Here is a 20329-nt window from a genome sequence, read left to right as displayed (position 1 = left end):
CTGAATGGGCTCTTTTACAGTGTCTTATTATGTAAACTCATCAGCCTGTAAGCCATCGTATAGCAGGCACAGAGAGGAACGCTCCCTTTCCAGATTATCGGTGTGTCTAAACAAGCCGGCAATAACCCAGTATAGGGGGAGATGATTTTGTTCCATTTTGACAATAGGAGCAGTAAAAAAATAAAAAAAATAAATAAAAATAAGAGACCCCTACTTAGGAATCCGGTGTATTCAAGAGGGGAGCACTCTCGCACATCCCACTTTGTGCTGACCGACAGGCTCCTGATGGATGATTTTTAAGCTCGACCTTTCTCAGCAGCATATCGACATGTGCTGCAGAGAAGATGAGGTTTGATGTGCACAGAACAATCGAGTTAACAATCGTTCTCCGTTTGGAAGTGTGGTTGATTTGTCTAATCAGGCCGTTAAAAGATCAGTTTGCATGTAGCCAATCGGCAGTTGTTTAACAAAGCCGCTGTCAGCCTGAGTAAATGGGCCCTCAGAGGGAAAAAAAAAAACTTTTGTTTTTTGCATTGCTCAGTTAGATAAAACACTTAATTACTCCTGTAATGCAGCACATTATATCTCTGAGCCTTTACCTAACAGGCAGTGTATTAGGCCTTTTCATGGCCATGGTTAATAGGCTCTTGTACCCATAGCAACCCATCAGCACCTCACGATCACATCGCCTAGAGTTGCTGGGCTTTACACAGAGGGCCGGGAGCCCCTCATACACATAGCATACTGTCACAGGTGTGCCAGAAGTGACAGACAGTCGCCCTGCAGTTGGTTGCAGGACATCTCTACGTTTGGCATTACAGACATCTTCTTAGAGGCTGTCTCTCTAGGACCCATCGGCTACCTTCCTCTGGCTAATTAACACCCAGTTGGGGTGTATATGACTCGCCCCCTGGGCCGCGGGGCACTCGGAGCCGGGCAATAGGGAGACGATGGGGGAAGTAGTGGCAACCCGGTCCGTGGCTCAGGGTGGTCAGACCAGTGGTAGTCCCTTTATAAGTTTTAAGTGATGTCCGACTACGCCACCCGTGGATTGCGGTCAGGGTTAACCGCCGCTGCAGTGCAGACCGCTGGGGCTGATAGTGTGTGCAGCTGAGACTGTATAACTCCCCACGGGAGGAGTGTAACCCCAGGGCAGTGCAGTGGATGATGGTGCAGGGAGTCCCAGTACCGGTAGTGCTGGAGAAGCGAGAAAGTACACAGACAACGTACTGCAATCCAATATCTTTTACTCACAGTTCATGTGCTCCGGGTCACTTCTGTACAGGTAGTGACCGCCCGAGCCGTGCTGCGTCCACCAGGTGTGGGGCTCGGTCAACTCCCAGGCAGTTCAGAAGTCTGGCTCAGGACCCCCTTTTGTCCTTTCTCTGGCCTGCCTCACCAGTGACCCACTTTTGTCCAGCTGCCACGGATCTGCGCGGGTAAACGTGGGCCCCGTTCCCCGCTGTCCTATATGGTGCCTTCCTAGCAGGTTTGATGAGGTGTCGCACCAATAAATGATCACGACGTCCGGTCTTTGGCTGAGGGTAGTTTCTCCTCCACCAACTTGGGATCCGGTACCCTTAATCTGCCTGACCCTTCACCCGGTATTCTCATGGGTTCTTAGGGTCCATTCCACCTTCTTGTTCCTGAGCCCTTCTGTTTCTCTCTCTCTCTTCCTTTTCTGTTCCTTCTTCTCCTCCTTTCTCGGCCTTTTCTCTTGGCCCACTCCTGAGCAGAGCTCCTACAGAGCCTCTGCTCCCTGTCTTCTCCTCTGACTGAACAGACTCTGTTCTCACTCTCCTCTCCATCTAAGATGGTGCCCACCTTTTTATACTTCCCTCTAAAGCATGAGCCCAGGTGACCAGCAACCAATGGGCTCCTGTCTATGCTCAGGAACCGTCCCCTCCTGCTCCTACATCACTGGGTTTTTGCTCCCCCCTCTCCACTCCAGACAGGGACATGGTCTGTCGTGCCTGCATTACTGTCTAATGGGAGCACCGTTGAACTGTCCCTCGGAAATGGGGTGTGTGTGCTGTATGCAGCTACCTGAACCCTGGTCCATACTCCATCCTTACCCGGGAGTGGAATATCACACCTCTGGCAGAGGTGCAATACCCCTGTAGCGGCCAAACCCTCGGGGCGCTACATTCCCCCCTGGTAAACCACAGCACGTCCTCGGGCTGGAACAGAGCAAAAAACAATTAAGTACAGGATATGCAGAACTTTTTCAAAACTTTTCACATCAGGAATCGGACAACACAGTTCAATTCCCTTTATGGGAAAAACATTTTTCTCACTTTTAACACACTTCACTTTTCTTTTGTCAAAACATTATAGAAAACTTTCACATTACTATTTAGCAGCATATAAAACATTTTTAAGCAAAACACACTCTTGGATCCTGGCCGCGGTGCAACTTGCGACCAGGTGTTCATTCTTCTTTTAAGTGCCAAAACTTCAGCAAACTTTTAGACGTGAGGGACTCTCTGTCCCGAGGTAGACGTTGCAGTCTTGTTATAAAACCAGTAGGGGGCGCTTTAGGAAGCGCAACTATTTACAGGGGATTGGCCATTCCCAGTCCTCGGCTGGTTGGAAAGGGGGAATGACTGCTCTCAGTCCTCAGCCAGGTTAGGGATGAGGGGCAACGTTCAAACAGGTAACAGTCTCTTAACAGTCCCAACGGGGACCACACACTCTCTGGAAACAGTTCCTTTAACAGTCCTTAAACCCTGAAGGGTAACTATATACATTTGTGCGCTGCCATTTTTCAGTGGCGACGTCCTCCTTGCGCACCCTCCTCGGGATAGTCTTCAGACTTGTCCGGGTCCTCTTGGCTCTCCTCATAGCCGTAGTGCTGCAGTTCTTCCTCGGTAAGCCGATGGACATGGAGGGCGTATGGTCCTTTTGCGCCCTCGTGTCGGTTAAAGGTGACCACATCACCGTGGTAGAGGTCACGTCCACGGTGTCCCTCGGGTAGATGGCTTTCGACATCCCTGCGGGTTACAAAGACGTCACAGACGGTTTCCGGATCTCTTATAAAGCCCCAGTCATTTTCCATGTGGAACTTTATCACGGTCCCGGTGGCTCGGGGACCGCGGGCGGCCCGGGGATCTTGACGGGCCCTGCGCTTCTGCTCGGCGTTCTGGGCCTGGAGCCGCTCCTCTCTGACGCGCCTCTCTCGCTCGAAGGTCACCAGCTGCTGTTGGCAGGCCTCCAGACGACGGACCGCGTCCGCCCGGGTCTCCTGAGTGAACCCCATTAAGTTCTCACCAGCGGGGTCCCACTCAAATTGGGCGTCCTCTAGTGGTGGCAGGGTGACTCTTACAGGCTCCGGAGCAGGTATCAGGGGCTCGCGCGGGAGCTGGATCTTCCATGGCTGACCGCTGGTCAGTTCGGCCGGCCACTCCAGCGGCAGTCCATCCGGACTGGTGTGCAGGGCAAACAGGTCCGCGCCCAGCGGTGGTTTAGCGGAAGGCCTCGATTTGGGAGCAGCGCCCGGGGGCACTCGGCCTTGCGACCAGGCCGGGGGTCTTTTGGTTGTGTCCGGTGGCGGCCCAGTCCGGGAAGGGGGCGCAGGTTGGGTAACGGCGCCCGGGTTAACTAGGCCTTGCGACCAGGCCAGTGACGCTTCCCTCTTTACGGCACCCGGGGTCAAGGGGTGTGGCGCAGGGCAGGGCGTGGCGCTCGCCGCTTGAGTCCTAGCTGGGAGCAGTGGCGGCGCAGCAACAGGTGCGGTGAGTGGGGCTTCGGGTTCTGCGACGGGAGGCTGGGGCAGGCTTGCAGCTGCTGGGCCTGGGGTGGTAACGTCCCCTGTACTTGCCTCGGTCCTCGTGGCTCCCTCTGCGACGCCGTCTCCGGCCTTCACTCCTCCTGCACCGTCCTCAGAGGCAGGCGGACTCTGGGGTGCGGGTGATGCCTGCCGCTGGCGGGTTCCAGCCTGCCGGGCCAGTTCTTCTTTCCACTCGGTGAGTGCACCCCGCTGCGCCCGGACCATCCTCCGATCCAGGTCCTCCAGCGCAGCTTGCGCATGCTCCGGATCTCTAGGGAGCTGCGCTAGGATCTCTGCCAGGCTGCATGGCGGTTCAGCCTGCAGCAGAATCCGGGCCAAGAGGTTGGTGTTGCTGAACGCTTCTTCCATTCCCGGGTGCGGTCCGTCCAGACTGATCCAGACCGTGCCCTGCCCCACAATTTTCTTCTCTTCCCACCCTGAATCATTTTCAGGGGCAGCCCCCCCACCCTGATGGACATCTCTACAGCCACACTCATGGCTGTTGGGGGCGGGCTCCTTCTTTGGCGCCATTCTGGGATCTGGCCCACGATGGGAGGTGGCTTCCTGCTGTCTTTTGGTGCGCACATTATGGCGTCTGCCATTTTCAACACAGTCAATTTCGATTAAACAGTCTCTTTTCAGGCACGCAATACCCGTTTGTGGCGGGTTGGTTACGATCCTGCCGACTACGCCAAAGCTGACTCGCCCCCTGAGCCGTGGGGCACTCGGAGCCGGGCAACAGGAGACAATGGGGTAGTGGTGGCAACCCGGTTCCGTGGCTCAGGGTGGTCAGGCCAATGGTAGTCTTCTACGTGCTATTGATATTGTCCGACTACGCCACCCGTGGATTGCAGTCAGGGTTAACCGCCGCTGCAGTGCAGACCGCTGGGGCTGATAGTGTGTGCAGCTTAGACTGTATTACTCCCCACGGGACGGGTGTAACCCCAGGGCAGAGCAGTGGATGATGGGGGTGATGGTGCAGGGAGTCCCAGTACCGGTAGTGCTGGAGAAGCGAGAAAGTACACAGACAACGTACTGCAATCCAATGTCTTTTACTCACAGTTCATGTGCTCCGGGTCACTTCTGTACAGGTAGTGACCGCCCGAACCGTGCTGCGTCCACTAGGTGTGGGGCTCGGTCAACTCCCAGGCAGTTCAGAAGTCTGGCTCAGGACCCCCTTTTGTCCTTTCTCTGGCCTGCCTCACCAGTGACCCACTTTTGTCCAGCTGCCGCGGATCTGCGCGGGTAAACGTGGGTCCCGTTCCCCGCTGTCCTATATGGTGCCTTCCTAGCAGGTTTGATGAGGTGTCACACCAATAAATGATCACGACGTCCGGTCTTTGGCTGAGGGTAGTTTCTCCTCCACCCACTTGGGATCCGGTACCCTTAATCTGCCTGACCCTTCACCTGGTATTCTCATGGGTTCTTAGGGTCCCTTCCACCTTCTTGTTCCTGAGCCCTTCTGTTTCTCTCTCTCTCTTCCTTTTCTGTTCCTTCTTCTCCTCCTTTCTCGGCCTTTTCTCTAGTCCCACTCCTGAGCAGAGCTCCTACAGAGCCTCTGCTCCCTGTCTTCTCCTCTGACTGAACAGACTCTGTTCTCACTCTCCTCTCCATCTAAGATGGTGCCCACCTTTTTATACTTCCCTCTAAAGCATGAGCCCAGGTGACCAGCAACCAATGGGCTCCTGTCTACGCTCAGGAACCGTCCCCTCCTGCTCCTACATCACTGGGTTTTCCTCACCCCTCCCCTCTCCAGACAGGGACATGGTCTGTCGTGCCTGCATTACTGTCTAATGGGAGCACCGTTGAACTGTCCCTCGGAAATGGGGTGTGTGTGCTGTATGCAGCTACCCGAGCCCTGGTCCATACTCCATCCTTACCCGGGAGTGGAATATCACACCTCTGGCAGAGGTGCAATACCCCTGTAGTGGCCGAACCCTCGGGGCGCTACATTTAAATACCTGCTGTGTTTCAGAGGGAGGTGCCGATGATGTTCATTCCTACTTGTGAAGGCTTTAGCTAGAGAAGAAGTACTTCGTCCTCTCTGGAGCTTGAGGACATGTTTGTGCATTTGTCTGGAGCAGTCTAAAGCTAAGCAATTTCCCCCTGTTTGTCCACCCCTGATGTCTATAGAGTTTAGTGGAGATCGACTAGTGCTCATCTTCTCCCTTCCCTAGCCTTAGCCATACGCCAGGGAAAGACAGGGCGAGGCACGCATGCGGCAATTGGTGAAGAGGGAATACAGGGTGACGCTAGGTCAACCTAGGAGGTCTCCACTCCCGCTCCCCCCCATTTCCCTCTTCCCTTTGTGTTGCACTAAGTATTTCCCACACCTTGAATGACACATACTCAGAGAGAAATCTTCCTCAGAAAAAGGACCAGACAGCAGAAATCTGACTGCCCAAAACATGTGTTCTCTGATCTCTGCCATTAATGGGTTGACTCTAATGCCGGACCGGTCCTCCAGAGGTTATGGTGCCATTTGTAATCACCCTCCACATTTGATTCACAAATAAGGTAGTCTATTAAGGCTGTGTACACATGGAACAGTAGAAGCACATGCTGACTTATTCTGTGTGGTAAGATGCCAGCCTCCATAAAGAAGGGGGCTGGAAGCAAGTGTAACTAGATGGAAGCCCCACATGACCGGGATGGGCCACGGGGGTGTAATTTTAATCCCAATATCGGGATTGGTTATAAGCCTGGAGGGGCGGGCATTGGGAAAGGGGGGGGGGGGGGAGATATAATAAGGAAAAGTGCGGGAAAACTGTCAGTCCAGGAAGGAAGTCAGCGGGGAAAGTTGCTGAACTTAAAAAAAAAAAAAAAAAAACCTGCCACTTTCCCATTGTTTGGTACACTTACCAGGACTATGGAGACCGTTGATTCCCTGATCACCAAGCTGAGGGAGGCTGCTAGATCCAGGCGTGGAGGGTAGCTCGAGTCCCAGCTGTCGGGATTGCTGGGGAACGCTGGGGCAGAAGAACCCCCGTCGGGATCTGGAAGAAGCGTCAGGAGGACGCGGCCCCCCGAGAGGCTCTCCCCGGAGATGGTTAGCACGGGCAGCAGGCGCAGGCTGCGGAGCCCCTCAGGGGACCCTGCGTCCGGTGAGCGGGCCAGCGGAAACCCCCGCTGGCGCGCCTGCCGCGGCAGGAATCCGCCCAGCCGGCCTGCGGGCTCCTCCAGCATTGGGTCGCGGTCCGCGACCAAGGCGCCCCGCTCGGCTGTAGTGCGGCCTGCTACGGCGGCGCGCCGCAATACTAGAGCCCGGGCTGCGCCGGAAGCAAGGCCCGTGCTGCAGCCGCGTCACCTTCCAGTGGGCGGGGTTTTACCGGAAGTGCATCAAACGTCACTTCCGGAACCGGAGTCATGTGACAGGGGTGCTCAGGAAGCGAGCGGAGGGCGCCTGGACACGCCCCCCGCTGCAGGAGCCGGCGTTGATGCACGGCACCGCTTGCCCACCAGGAATCGGAGCCCCAGAGCGGATGAGCGAACCAGAGGGACCACCAGCACGGCAGGCACACCTGGCGATGTACCAGTCGGGGTGCCTGCCAGGGACATCAGCAGAAGGAGACAGCAGCCCAGGTGCACGGGCAGGCAGCAGCAATTCAGGGTCCTGCTGCCTGGCTCGAGTCAGCAAATTCATGCCAGTGGAGCGGCGGGCAGCAGCACAGGGCTACCTGGCGGTCACCCATGGACCACCACGGATCGGGCTAGGGAGTCCAGGTCTGGAATTCGAGGAGTGCCACGGATGGCGGGGAGGACCGGAGCCGGGACCGGCGGGAGACGATTGACGGGGACATCGGCACGTGCTCAGGTCCCCTCTGGTGACGAGGAGGCCAGGGGCGCGGGCCTTGAGCAGCAGCAGGAGTCTGGCGAATCAGAGTGTGGCAAGGATCAAAGCGAATCCAGGATTCATCAGGACTCGGGACGTTCGGCTGGCAGGGACACAGCACCTGCGCAGCTTGGTGAGTATGCGTCCATGTATTGTTTGTCGCCTGCTGGGTCATTAGTGGATGGGGGAGGTGATAGGCAGTTGGCTGGGCCCAGCGGGGAAAATACTAGGGGAGGTCGTGGGTCAGATTTAGTGGGTCTTAGGGACATTTTGTTTAGCATGTCGCAAATTTTGGCTAGAATAGACGGTGGTGGAGTTAATCAAGGGGGTTTGTTACCTGTGGCGGCGTGGGTACCTAGTCAACCGGTGTTGTCGCAGGTGGGGAGCGAGTCGGCCAGGTCGGCGGTGAATGCAGCCGGGACACCTTCTGGGGCATCGGTTTGCGTACAGGCAGAGAAGGACAAAGCGGATACCGTAAAGCTGGATGATAGGGCAAAAGGGGAGATATATGTGTGCTTTGAGGGGCCGTTGGGGGCACACTTAAAAAAAAAAAAAAAAAAAAAAAGAGGAAGAAGAAAGGAAAAAGTTTGGCGGGATGACTATGTTGAAATTTTTTCCCTTCTTCCGCTGGAAAAGTTTAATCTGGATAAGGGTAAAAAGGACGATAGTAAAAAAGAGGAAGAAGAGAAGCGTAGGTGGAGGTTGATTCCTCAGACGTTTGTTAATTGGTTACAGGCTTTTGCAATATTGGCTAGCGTTATTGGGGAAAAAGATCCGGATAATTGCTCAGGTTTATTTTGCTATCTTGATTCTATTGGGGAGGCTCATCGTACTTATGGGGGTCAGGCGTGGTTACGATATGACGAGCAATTTAGGCAGAGGAAAGCTGTCCACCCAGAGATCAGATGGGATCAAAAGAACATTGGGTTGTGGTTGAAGGTTATGGCCCCACTGAGGTATGGGCAGTCCTTTCACGGGAGCAACAGTAGCGGGAATCAGTCAGCAGGACACGGGGGAAGTAGTCAAGGGGCACACAGCACAAAAAAAAAAAAAAAGGAAGCGGGAACTTGCTGGCAATTTAATGACGGCCAATGCAAGTTCGGGACCTCCTGTAAATTTAAACATGTGTGCTCCCATTGTAACGGAAGTTTGCACGGAGCATCAAAATGCTTTAAGAAGGGTAAGGGAAAGCCGACAGTGGGTACCGGTTAAAGGGGTGACTCCGGTGAGGGTTCACGCGATGGCCCCCCTTTCTAAGTAGGTATCCGGATCAATTGAAGGCTAAGGTCATTGCAGATGGTTTTTTGGAAGGGTTTAGAATCCCTCCTCCTGATCATGAGGCCCCCCTTTTTAGTTAAAAATTTGACGTCGGCTTCCCTTCATCCGGAAGTGGTTAGTGTGAAGTTGGCTAAGGAGGTGGAATTGGGCAGGATGGCTGGACTGTTTCAGGAATTGCCTAGTAGAAAGGTGATTATCTCGCCTTTGGGGGTTGTGCCCAAGAAAGAGCTGAATAAGTTTAGTTTAATTCAGCATTTGTCGTACCCGAAGGGGCTTTCGGTTAATGATGGTATTGCGCAGGAGTTGTGTTCGGTTGAATATACATCATTCGATGCGGCAGTGCATTGGGTACGGAGATACGGGCCAGGCTCGTTGCTAGCTAAGACTGATATCGAGTCAGCCTTTAGGTTGTTGCCAGTTCACCCGGATAGCATCCCGTTGTTAGTTTGTTTTTGGGAAGGGGAGTACTATGTGGATAGGTGTTTGCCAATGGGTTGTGCAATTTCGTGTTCTTTGTTTGAAACGTTTAGCTCCTTTTTGGAATGGGTAGTGAAGGACCTGGCTTCTGTTAAGTCGGTCATTCATTATTTGGATGACTTCTTGTTTATAGGCCCCCCGCAATCGTTGTTGTGTAGGAATTTGTTAGGTACTATGGTGTGGGTAGCAGAGAATTTTGGCGTGCCGTTAGCAGAAGAACAAACGGAAGGACCTGGCACCATTTTAAGTTTTTTGGGCATTGTAATTGATACCGAAAGAATGGAGTGTCGGTTACCGGATGATAAATTGAGTTTGCTTAAACAGGAGGTCGATAGGATCAGGAAGTTGCGCAAGGTGACCCTGAGGGAGCTACTGTCGCTGTTAGGGCATTTGAATTTTTGCCTGCTGGATTATGCCAATGGGCAGAATATTTTGTCGCAGGTTGTCAGGAGCGACAGCAGGAGTGCGCGCGCCGCATCATTTCATTCGCCTTAATAAGGACCACAAGGAGGATCTAAAAGTTTGGAAATTGTTTTTGGAAAGTTATAACTGCAGGTCAGTAATCCCGCAGGAGTTCTTGAGCAGTTTTGATTGTGAGATATTTACGGATGCGGCAGGAGGTGTCGGTTACGGGGGCCTACTGGAAAGGGCGGTGGAGCATTGGCGAGTGGCCGAAGGTGTGGAAAGAGTGGGGTCTTATGAGGAACTTGGCATTTTTGGAATTGTTTCCTATTGTTGTTGCGGTTACCATTTGGGAGAGTGTTTCGCCAACAGGAGAATTCGGTTTCACTGCGATAACATGGGAGTGGTGTCTGTCATCAACAGTTTGTCGGCCTCGTCTCCGCCTGTGATTAGGCTACTGAGGGAACTAGTACTTTGTTGTCTTAAGCTGAACGCTTGGATTTCAGTGGTACATGTTCCACGTGTACAAAATTCCATAGCAGATGCCTTGTCTCGTTTTCAGTGGGATCGTTTTCGGACGCTAGCTCCAGAGGCAGAGGACGTGGGACAGGAATGCCCTTCGCGCTTGTGGCAGCTGGTTATGGAAGAGCGGGATGGTTAATAACGGGAGTCCATCACGAGACAGACCTGGGCATTATACGAGGCATCGTGGCGAGTATGGCAAAGTTGGATTATGCAGTGGGGTGTGATGGAGAGTGATGGAGATAGAGAGATGGCGGTGTTGTTTCTCGTGGGAAGGGCAGCGGAGAGCGGATGGTCGGTTTCAAAAGTTGGCAAGTTTGTTGCAGGTTTAGCGTTTGGTTTTAAATTGCAGGGGATAAAGGATGTTACGAAGTCCTTTTTAGTGAAGCAAGCTCTCAAGGGCTTTAGGAGAAGAGGTAAAGAGTTGGATAAAAGGAGGCCGGTTACCTTTAGTATTTTGGAACGTTTGGGTTTTGTATTGGATAAGATTTGTTGTTCAGTTTTTGAAGCCACAGTGTTTAGGTTGGCTTTTTCATTGGCGTTTTTTGGCGCGCTAAGAGTAGGTGAATTGGTGGCACCAAGCAGGAATAAGGTTGGGGGTTTGTTTGCTGAGGATATGAGTGGTCGAGATGGGGGTATTGAATTTTGGATTAGGTGGGGGAAGACGGATCAATTGGGCAAAGGTAAACGAGTAATATTGGGTGAGGTTATGGGATCTTTTCTTTGTCCTAAGAGATGTTTATTGGCTTATTGGCAGGTTTGGCCAGGGCGGAAGGGCCCATTATTGTGTCATGAAAATGGAGACTTTTTGTCACGTTTTCAATTCATAACGGTGTTTAAAAAGGGGATTGCTGAGCTGGGCCTTAGCCCTGAGGTATACGGGTCACATTCATTCAGAATTGGTGCGGCATCAGAAGCGGATGGCTTGGGGTTAGGCAAGGATGTGATAAAACGTATTGGGAGGTGGAGTTCTGATCGTTACCTGTCTTATGTAAGGCATTAGGTATGCGGTCTTAGGTAATTTGCCTTTTGAGATTCGAATACCTTTTGGTTGTCTTGTTGCTGGTGGCGTCCCGTTGTTAGTTTGGATGCTAGGACACTCTTTCGTCAATTGGGTGGCGCTGAGGGCGGACGTGAGGCCGGACGGTAGGCAAATGGGTTTTAGCAGGGAGCAAGCGGTGGTTCGGTGGTTGGGTTTTTCGAGGGATGGTTTGGAGAAGGGTGGTGCCAGAATTCCATAAAGCAGCTCGTTTGGATCGGGCTCCGGATATTTTGGTGGTGCAAATGGGGGGAAATGATTTGGACGGCTCGGCCGGTTAGGGAATTGATGAGGGACATTCGAATCGGTCTGTTAAGGTTATGGACATCTTTTCCTGAGGTGTTGACAGTGTGGTCTGACATTGTGCCCAGAGGAAAATGGAGGGAGGCCAGATCATTGAAGGGAATTAATAGGGCACTTATAAAGTTGAACAGAGCTATATCAGCTTTTGTTGCCAGGAACGGGGGAGTAAGCGTGCGGCATCTTGATCTGGAAGTGGGAGTTGGAGACTTTTGGAAAAAGGACGGCGTACATTTGAATGATATTGGCATTGATTTATGGGCATTGGTCATACAGGAGGGGATCGAAAGGGCTTTTGTTGTGTTGGGGCGCTCACGAGCCTGAGGTGGTCAGGGCTGTTCGTTGGTGGCGGGGGGTGGGGTTCTTGGAGTTGGCACAGAAGTGCCGGTGGAAAGAATATTGGATAATCACAGGCAGTGCCTTGATTAACCGGGGTGATCTGGCATTTGGTTTTGGGCTCTGGACGGGGTTTTACCCTGGGAGCTTTTGGTGCCCTTGAGCTGGTGATGGACGGCTGAGGGTAATATGGTGGTTCGAGTTCGGTTTAATTTATGCCAGATCTAATTTTAACTCCAAGAACCCTCCCTTCTTATTTATTTTATAACACTGTTAATATGTTAATGTTGTTTGTTAATAAAATGGCCGCTGTGGCCAAATTTATCCAAAGAAATACAGGTGCAGTGTTTTTATTTGGTGGGGGAAAGGTGAGTGCATGTTGAACCATGGAACCCGTGTTGGCAGTACACGGTCAAGAAGGGGGCTGGAAGCAAGTGTAACTAGATGGAAGCCCCACATGACCGGGATGGGCCACGGGGGTGTAATTTTAATCCCAATATCGGGATTGGTTATAAGCCTGGAGGGGCGGGCATTGGGAAAGGGGGGGGGGGGAGATATAATAAGGAAAAGTGTGGGAAAACGGTCAGTCCAGGAAGGAAGTCAGCGGGGAAAGTTCCCACCCACCCACCCCTTCTTTCTGTTGGTATTCTGTGAAGTTAATGGTGAAAGGGTGGTTTTACTGAGGAGGAGATAAAGGAGTTATTGATATTGTGTATTATCGATGGGTTATATTAAAAAAAGGACATGTAAAGTTTTATGAGGGTTTGTCGCAGTGGCTTGGCGGGGGGTGGGGTTCTTGGAGTTGGCACAGAAGTGCCGGTGGACAGAATATTGGATAATCACAGGCAGTGCCTTGATTAACCGGGGTGATCTGGCATTTGGTTTTGGGCTCTGGACGGGGTTTTACCCTGGGAGCTTTTGGTGCCCTTGAGCTGGTGATGGACGGCTGAGGGTAATATGGTGGTTCGAGTTCGGTTTAATTTATGCCAGATCTAATTTTAACTCCAAGAACCCTCCCTTCTTATTTATTTTATAACACTGTTAATATGTTAATGTTGTTTGTTAATAAAATGGCCGCTGTGGCCAAATTTATCCAAAGAAATACAGGTGCAGTGTTTTTATTTGGTGGGGGAAAGGTGAGTGCTGGAAGATGGGGGCATGTTGAACCATGGAACCCGTGTTGGCAGTACACGGTCATGGAAGCTCAAAGGATCCCATTATAATCAGTGGGATTGGTTGGACACCACCGATATCCATCAGGTGAGGTATCGGATATCGATTAAACAGACGCCAACTCCTCTCCTTAATATTATACATGAACCAAACCAGAAAGCCTTCATGTAGAAGATTTGGCAGGCCTTGGGGTTCAAGGCCAAGATCACCATGGGGGTCTCATTGAGTAAATACCAACAGGGCACTGTTTATATAGATGAAGATTTTTCATAACCTGAGTGTAAGCTGAACGAAAATATAAGACAACAGAAGAATAATCCTCTCCCGCACCCTGGCACCCACATGGTCTGACCTCAGCACCCAGGGATTACCCATCAATATACCTGTCACTTTATAGTGATGCCATAGAGCCCCGTGCACACACACTCTGCACTCATTGACGCCAGCTAGCTTTCCCTATTTACTTTGAGGCTGAGAAAGAACACAAAACAAAAAAATCTACATGAAGCAGCCGCCACGTAATGACATAGTCTGTAATGGAAGAACGTCCACAAGTACAGACATGTATTATTGGGAAGCCTGCTCACGGCATCACCGTAATCAAGAGGTGAGAAGAAGAAGGAATTATCCGGTATTCCTACAAATATACAGGTGCCCTTACAGCTTAGACCATTTTTGGATGGATGTGTATTTGACAGTCATCTCCTCCAACTCCCTAGTGCACATGCACGTTCGCTTCTGACAAATATGCATGTGTTCTCAATGGACAAAAGGGGGTAAAGGCTCATTCTGATCAGCATATTAATTGGCCGTGTGCTGTATGCAAGACGGATTACATACGGACGGCACAAGGACCAATGCAAATCAAGGTGTTAGTTCATGTGAACGATTTTACACAATGACTGATAGACTGTGCTAAAAAAAAAACCTCACACAACATCACAGCATGCGCTACTTTGACCCGTATTTCAGATCAGTCTCGCCCCTTATAAGTAAATGGAAACGCAAAAATCAGAGTCTCCATCCAAATTTCATGCATTTTTCATGGATCAAGTACAATAAGATGTCCTTTATTATTTATTACATTATTCATGTAAAAAAAAAAAAAAAAAAGGAAGGCATACACATGTACAAAACAGACATGCCGAGCACAATACAGATGTAAAAACTTCATGAAAATTGGACAATCTTGAATACACTCCTCTGAACCCAGCCCAAGGCTCCATTTACACAAGTTATCTACCACCATGAGCACCAATCAACAATGTCAAACCAGGAAACAGTAGATTGACCTGGCACCATCCAACAACTCCTCAACCGGGGACTGCTAATTAACACCTTCTGATTGCAGGGATAACGTGGCGCTCAACCAAATAAGTAAAGGCAATACAAAATCCAGAGATTGAAAAAGTGGCACTCATGATCCCATAAAACACTTTTATTCAAAATTTGATAAAAACTTGGATGCAGGAGGATACAGGCAGCGTGGTGGACAACGGCTGTTTCGCGTCAGACTACGCTTCAACTGCGTATTTTTCTTCTTGGAAACTGCACAAAAAAACACCACAAAATGAACTTTGTGCACAGCAATGTCAAAACAACATTGATGTGCGCATGTTCCATCTTATGCTACTTCTTTTAACCACTTCAGGGCTTGGAAACTGAACAGTAAAGAGCGGGAGCAGCAGTAGGAACAAGGGCAAAGCTGCCGGCTAAGCCGCCAGAGGAAATCGACCACCGGCGTTTTCCTGAAGATGCTTTGTGTGGGAAAACTAGGTGGCTGCATCAGCACATTAGTCAGTGTGCAATCTGTTGTGTACGTGGACAGCACAATGACCGAAAATACACTTGTTTGAACCCGGTATCAAGCTGCTGCCAGACACCACCAGCATCATCAGCTTATCTTCTTTTTGATGACAAAAGGATCAGACTCGAAAGTTCAACATGCCTGATCCTTCTTTCCTTCAACATCATCTGCATACCTACCAACATTGGGCTTCAATTCTGGGCCACAATCCAAGCAGGCCGCCCTCACTAATAATTTGGGGGTGTGGGAGGGGGAAGGCCTGAGTGGGTTTACATAAAATCCACCCCCTTTACTCGGGCCAGTCCCGAATTTGTCAGAGCTATTGAAAAAAAAATTGGGACAATCTTAGCAAGTTTTGGACTGCAACAAGTATAACCCATTAGATGTCCAGCAATACTAACAGGTTTAGCCTACTTAGGCTATGTGCCCACGATGCAGAATTGAAGCAGAAAATTTCAGCAGCGTTTCTGCATGTCCTTGGCAGTAAAAACACTTGTGGATTTTACACGCGTTTTTTAAGCGTTTTTACATGCGGATTTGACTTGCGTTTTTCAAATGCATTGTGACCTCAAATCTGCATGCAGAAACACACAAATAATGGACATGCTGCAGATTTTTCTGCAAGGAAAATCTGCTGCGGAAATTTCCGCAGCATGTGCACAGAACATGCAGATTTTCATTGGGGACCATGGGGCACGGATTACCAAGTGTTTTTAAAGCGTTTACGCTGCGTAAATTCCGCATAAAAAACGCTTGAAAAACGCATAGTGGGCACGCAGCCTTATTCCTAATGTGTATGTGACGCGCCCCCTGGGACATATTCCTTTTTGAGGGGAATACCCGGCACCGGATCAGATGGGGGGGGTGTTTGTAGTCTCCGAGCGGCTGTGACCCGGCCCGTGCCCAGGGCGTCAAGCTCAGTGTTATGTGGCAGTCCTACAGATGTTATTAAGAGTTCTTTTGTGTCGACTACGCCACCCGTTGTGATGCGGTCACTGGGGCCGCCGCTGCAGCAGGTTCCGCTGAGGCTGATGGTGGATGCGCAGCTTGGTGGGATAACCCCCAACGGGAGGGGTATAGCCTCAGAGGGGACAGGCGCAGAGGATGGGGGTTGTGGTGGTGTAGTGCGGACGGCAGTGAAGACAGAGTCGGGTTGTGCAGTTAAGGGTGTTTACTTACTGCAGATGTTGTACTGGTCACTCCAGCTGCTAGTGACCACCCGAGCCGTGCTGCGTCCACCAGGTCCTGGATCCAGCCAACCCCCAAACAAGTCCGGAGCGTGGCCCTGAGCTCTCTTTCTGTCCCGTTCTCTGGCCGTCCCCACCAGTAATCCACCTAGGTCCAGCTCCCTCGGGCCTTCTGTTGGGACACCCTTGGCCCTGGGTTCCCTGACCCTTCATGTGGTGTGCCTTCGGGGTGGATGTGATGGGTGACCGTGGCAGACGCTGCCCACGGTCTCCGGTCTCTGGCTGGGGAATGTTTTTACCCCCACCAGCTTGGGTTCCGGTACCCTGATGCCGACTCTTCACCCGGTGCTTTTAGTTGGGATCTCAGAGTCCTTCTCTTCTGTGCTCTGGGTCTCTCTCTTTTCTCCTCTCTCACTCTGGGTCTTTGTCTTTCTTCTCTCCTCTGCTCCTGACTTGTTCTCTGCAGCTGACTGACTCTCTGCATCTGATCCTCTGCATCTGACCCTGATCTTAGTTGGTGCCCACCTTATATACACCCTCTATGTGTGAGCTCAGGTGACCAGCACCCAATGAGCTCCTATCTTTACCCAGGCTGCTCCCCCTATCTGCCCCTACACTACATGGGATGTACCACCCCCCTCCCACTCCAGCCAGGAACAGACTCGGTCGTACCTGCACATTTCTAAGTGGGAGTACCGTCGGTCTGCTCCTCGGAAATGGGATGTGTGTAGTGCATGCAGCCTACCGAGCTCAGTTCCACACTCCATCCTTGCCCGGGAGTGGAATATCACACCTCTGGGTTGAGGTGTAATACTCCTGTAGCAGCCGAACCCTCAGGGTGCTACATATGGGCCACCTTCAGGGTGATTCACTCGCTACTTTACCAGAAACAAATGCTGTAAATTATAAAAGAGACCGTCGACCGTACTGAAATCTGTAACGTACATACAGTACTTTGATTCATGAGACGTGAGAGTGCGATGAACCTCAGCGTGGAGAAACATCTTCGCACCGAGTGGTCTCGCCGATGTGTCACCCCGCGTGCGTGGAACGGCGCATGCGGGCGTGCTTGGATGCAAAAGGTGGACATTTTTAACATCTGCTTTAAAATATCAGTTTCTTATGAACTAAGGTATGTACAGTCCAAATTTCAATACGGTAGGGTAGATAGTCTCTTTTAGACGTTACAGCATTTTTTCCTCGTAAAGTAGTGAGTGAATTACCCTGTATTTTAGTCCTACTAGAAAAAAAAAAAAAAAAAAAAAAAAAAAACAGTCTGTTCCTGATTTTCATAGAATATAATTTTGACTATATATTAAGGGGGGGGGGGGGGGGGGGGGGGCGAAAAGATAAAATTAAAAAAAAATGCAAATAACACCATTCTTTCTACTTAAAATAAAGAAACAAACCTATATACAATCACCACATCAGTGAAAGGCATAATATTAAACCATTAAACCAAAGTACCTGCAAAAGATAAAAAATGCAAACAAATACATTGTAATGCAGCAATAGGCAACATATCCGCAGCCCTGTCAGCCCAAGTTTTTTTTTTTTTTTTTTTAAGAGGAATCCCCTTCGGGAAATGCTCTTCTTTTGTTTTTTTCTCATAGGCTTTTGCAGCCTTTTGACTTTCCAGTGTTGAGCTTGGAGCAGACATGACATGTCACTTTGTTTTTTCTACAGTGTGGTTTTCAAAACCTCGTAGGAAAAAAAGAAAAAAAAGTTCAAAAACGTATTTGGTCAGTATTCGGTCAGTATTTTTTCTCTGGAGTTGGAGCCAAAACCAGGAGTGGATGATAAATGCAGAATTGGTGACTTGTTTCTATTATACCTTTTCTCTGATTGTTCCTCACCTGGTTTTGGCTCCCACTCCTGAGAAAAAAGACTGAGCGAATACTGACCAAATACTGATAGTGGTGCCGTGGCCTAAGACTCTAACGCAGCCGCCAAGGTTTTCCTAGGAGAAGATGCTCCAGGGAGAAGTTGGCAGTCATCACTGGTGGTTTTGCAGCTGCTCTTTTAATTAATTTAAACTATAACTGGCAAGCCTTTCCTAGCGGAAGCCGCCCGAGGCTTGGGCATGCTACTTCTATGAAACGCTTCAGGGTATGGAAACAGTGAATAGGTTACATGATGCAGTGTGCCCATTCTTTGGGTGGCTTCTGTTAGGAAGGGCTTGCCAGTTATAGTTTACATCAATAAAAAAAAAAAAAAAAAAAAAGGAACAAAAAGACTGAACATGTGCACAACAGCGGCGTTTTTACATTGCTGTGCACCATGCTCATTTTGGTTTTACGGGGCTTATTCAGGTGGGATCCGTCTGAAAAAGATGTTGTATGCACAAACCTCTAGGCTAGAGTCACACATCCTTGCGTTGTGTACGGGTTGGTCTCCTTGGCCTCATTCATACATCCGTGTGGCACTTACGTGTTAAATTTTTTCGCGGATAGAACATGTACCCGTTATAATCTATGGTGTTGTTCACATGTTCGTGTTTTATCACAGACTGGGTGTCTGTGCAAAACACATAGAGACAAGTCCGTTTTTTTTTTTCCGTGCAGCACGGATGACCAGGGCCAGTACAAGTTTAGGGGTCTGTGAAAAATACGGACAGTGCAAGGATGGCATCGGTGTGCCATCTGTATTTAACATTGCAAAGTATAGGAGAAGCTTTGTTCATTTCCTTTATCCAACTGTGGAAAACACTGAGGACAGCTATGGTAAAAATGGACAAACAGATGACACATTAGTCCAAATCAATGATGACACCGGTACTATTTTTTCCACATACATGTTTAAACAGGGGTGTGTGAATGAGGCCTTATGCAGCAGTTGAGTTTAGCCAGGGGACCTGTAGCCGGACTATGCTGCACCATGAACAGCAACATGCGGATGTGTGAATGAAGCCTGAAGATGGTTCCACGGGTGATGAAAAAGAAAATCTGCAACAAATTCTGCACATTTGGAAGATTTTTTGTGCTTTTTACCCCATTTATTTAAAAGTGGAAATTGGCAGAAAGAATCGACATTTTTGAAATCTCATTCACTTTGCTGTGTCTATTCCAGCTGCAGACTATTCTTCAAGAAACCCAAACGTAAAATCCTCAGCAAGATCTAATAATGACCAACACTGCTACATCAGTGAACACATTATATAGACCATGAACAAAGAGATAATGCTGTACATTGTGCTGAATTATAAACTCAATCTGCTACATCAGAAAATATTATGAAAAACTGAGCAGAACGACCTCCGATAAACGCAGTGCACACACCATTTGTAGGGGGCCACAAATGGAGAGACATAAAAATATCATATCCTGGCTTTAAATTGTAACATCTATTATCAAACCTGCTATATATTGGGGGCTTTGTGGGAGCCCTGGCGCAGGGTTTTACCTAATTTCCCAGCATTGCTGCAGATGTTGCTTGAAGATCCCAGCGCAGAGGAAGGAGATCTCGGAAGTGCTCAGGTTTCCTTTAGGATCTCACGCCTGCAGCTTGTAAACTTTATGATACAAGTTCCTCAGAGTTTCACTTCCTTGTTGGTTCAATGCAAAAAAAAAAATCATCTTCCTCAAAATGGAATTTGAGGCTCAGCTTTTACACCCTGGGCTCAGGAGGCTGCTGTGTGTGTGTGAGCAATGATACAGGAAACATGGCCATTAACACAAGAAAGGGCTCACGCTGCTGGCAGCCATTGAAGTTATTGTAACCTGAGACTTCTTGTTAAAGACCTCCCTAACTTCTTGTCTTCGCTCCAAGGTTAACCCTTTAAGCGCAGCCTATTATTTAAAGCCTGGGAACGCTGCATTGCTCAGGTTTTGCTCCAATTCCCGTGACTTCTTCATGCATTCTTTTTTTTTTATCAGTAAATATTTTTATGTTTAGACTTTTTGTTGTATTTTTATGTTTTTAACTTCCTCGCCTGTATAACAAATACAGCTGGAATTTATTATTAAATATCTATAAGGCCTCATCTAGACGTCGGCTTTTTCCACGTCCGCGAAAAACTGACCGATTCTTTTGATCAGAGCGTGGTCCAAGTGGCATCAGATTTTCTCGTAAGTGAAGAGAAAGAAAACAAAAGTTTCTCCACCTTCTCCATTCGGACAGTCCATGAAAATTTCAGACCAAACTTTGATGTCATCTGAGTGCGGTCCAATCTTTTTCATGGACTCATTGCCAATTTTCATCCGACCCT

General features: G+C 49.6%; 1 protein-coding gene across 1 annotated transcript in view; it reads right to left on the bottom strand.

Moving 5' to 3' along the window:
* The window catches only part of KCNQ1 (potassium voltage-gated channel subfamily Q member 1), a 198057-nt gene extending 178203 nt beyond the window's left edge, over nt 1–19854 (bottom strand). The window contains exon 1 of the mRNA XM_073658048.1: nt 19525–19854. The gene's annotated coding sequence lies outside the window, so the exon portion shown is untranslated. The remainder of the gene's footprint in view (nt 1–19524) is intronic.
* Nucleotides 19855–20329: the final 475 nt, after the last annotated feature.

The sequence above is a fragment of the Phyllobates terribilis genome, unplaced genomic scaffold (assembly GCF_046119375.1).
Source record: "Phyllobates terribilis strain yellow unplaced genomic scaffold, ASM4611937v1 Scaffold_13__5_contigs__length_258822181, whole genome shotgun sequence".
In the NCBI taxonomy this organism is placed as follows: Eukaryota; Metazoa; Chordata; class Amphibia; order Anura; family Dendrobatidae; genus Phyllobates; species Phyllobates terribilis.
This window is presented reverse-complemented; position numbering and strand designations above follow the sequence as displayed.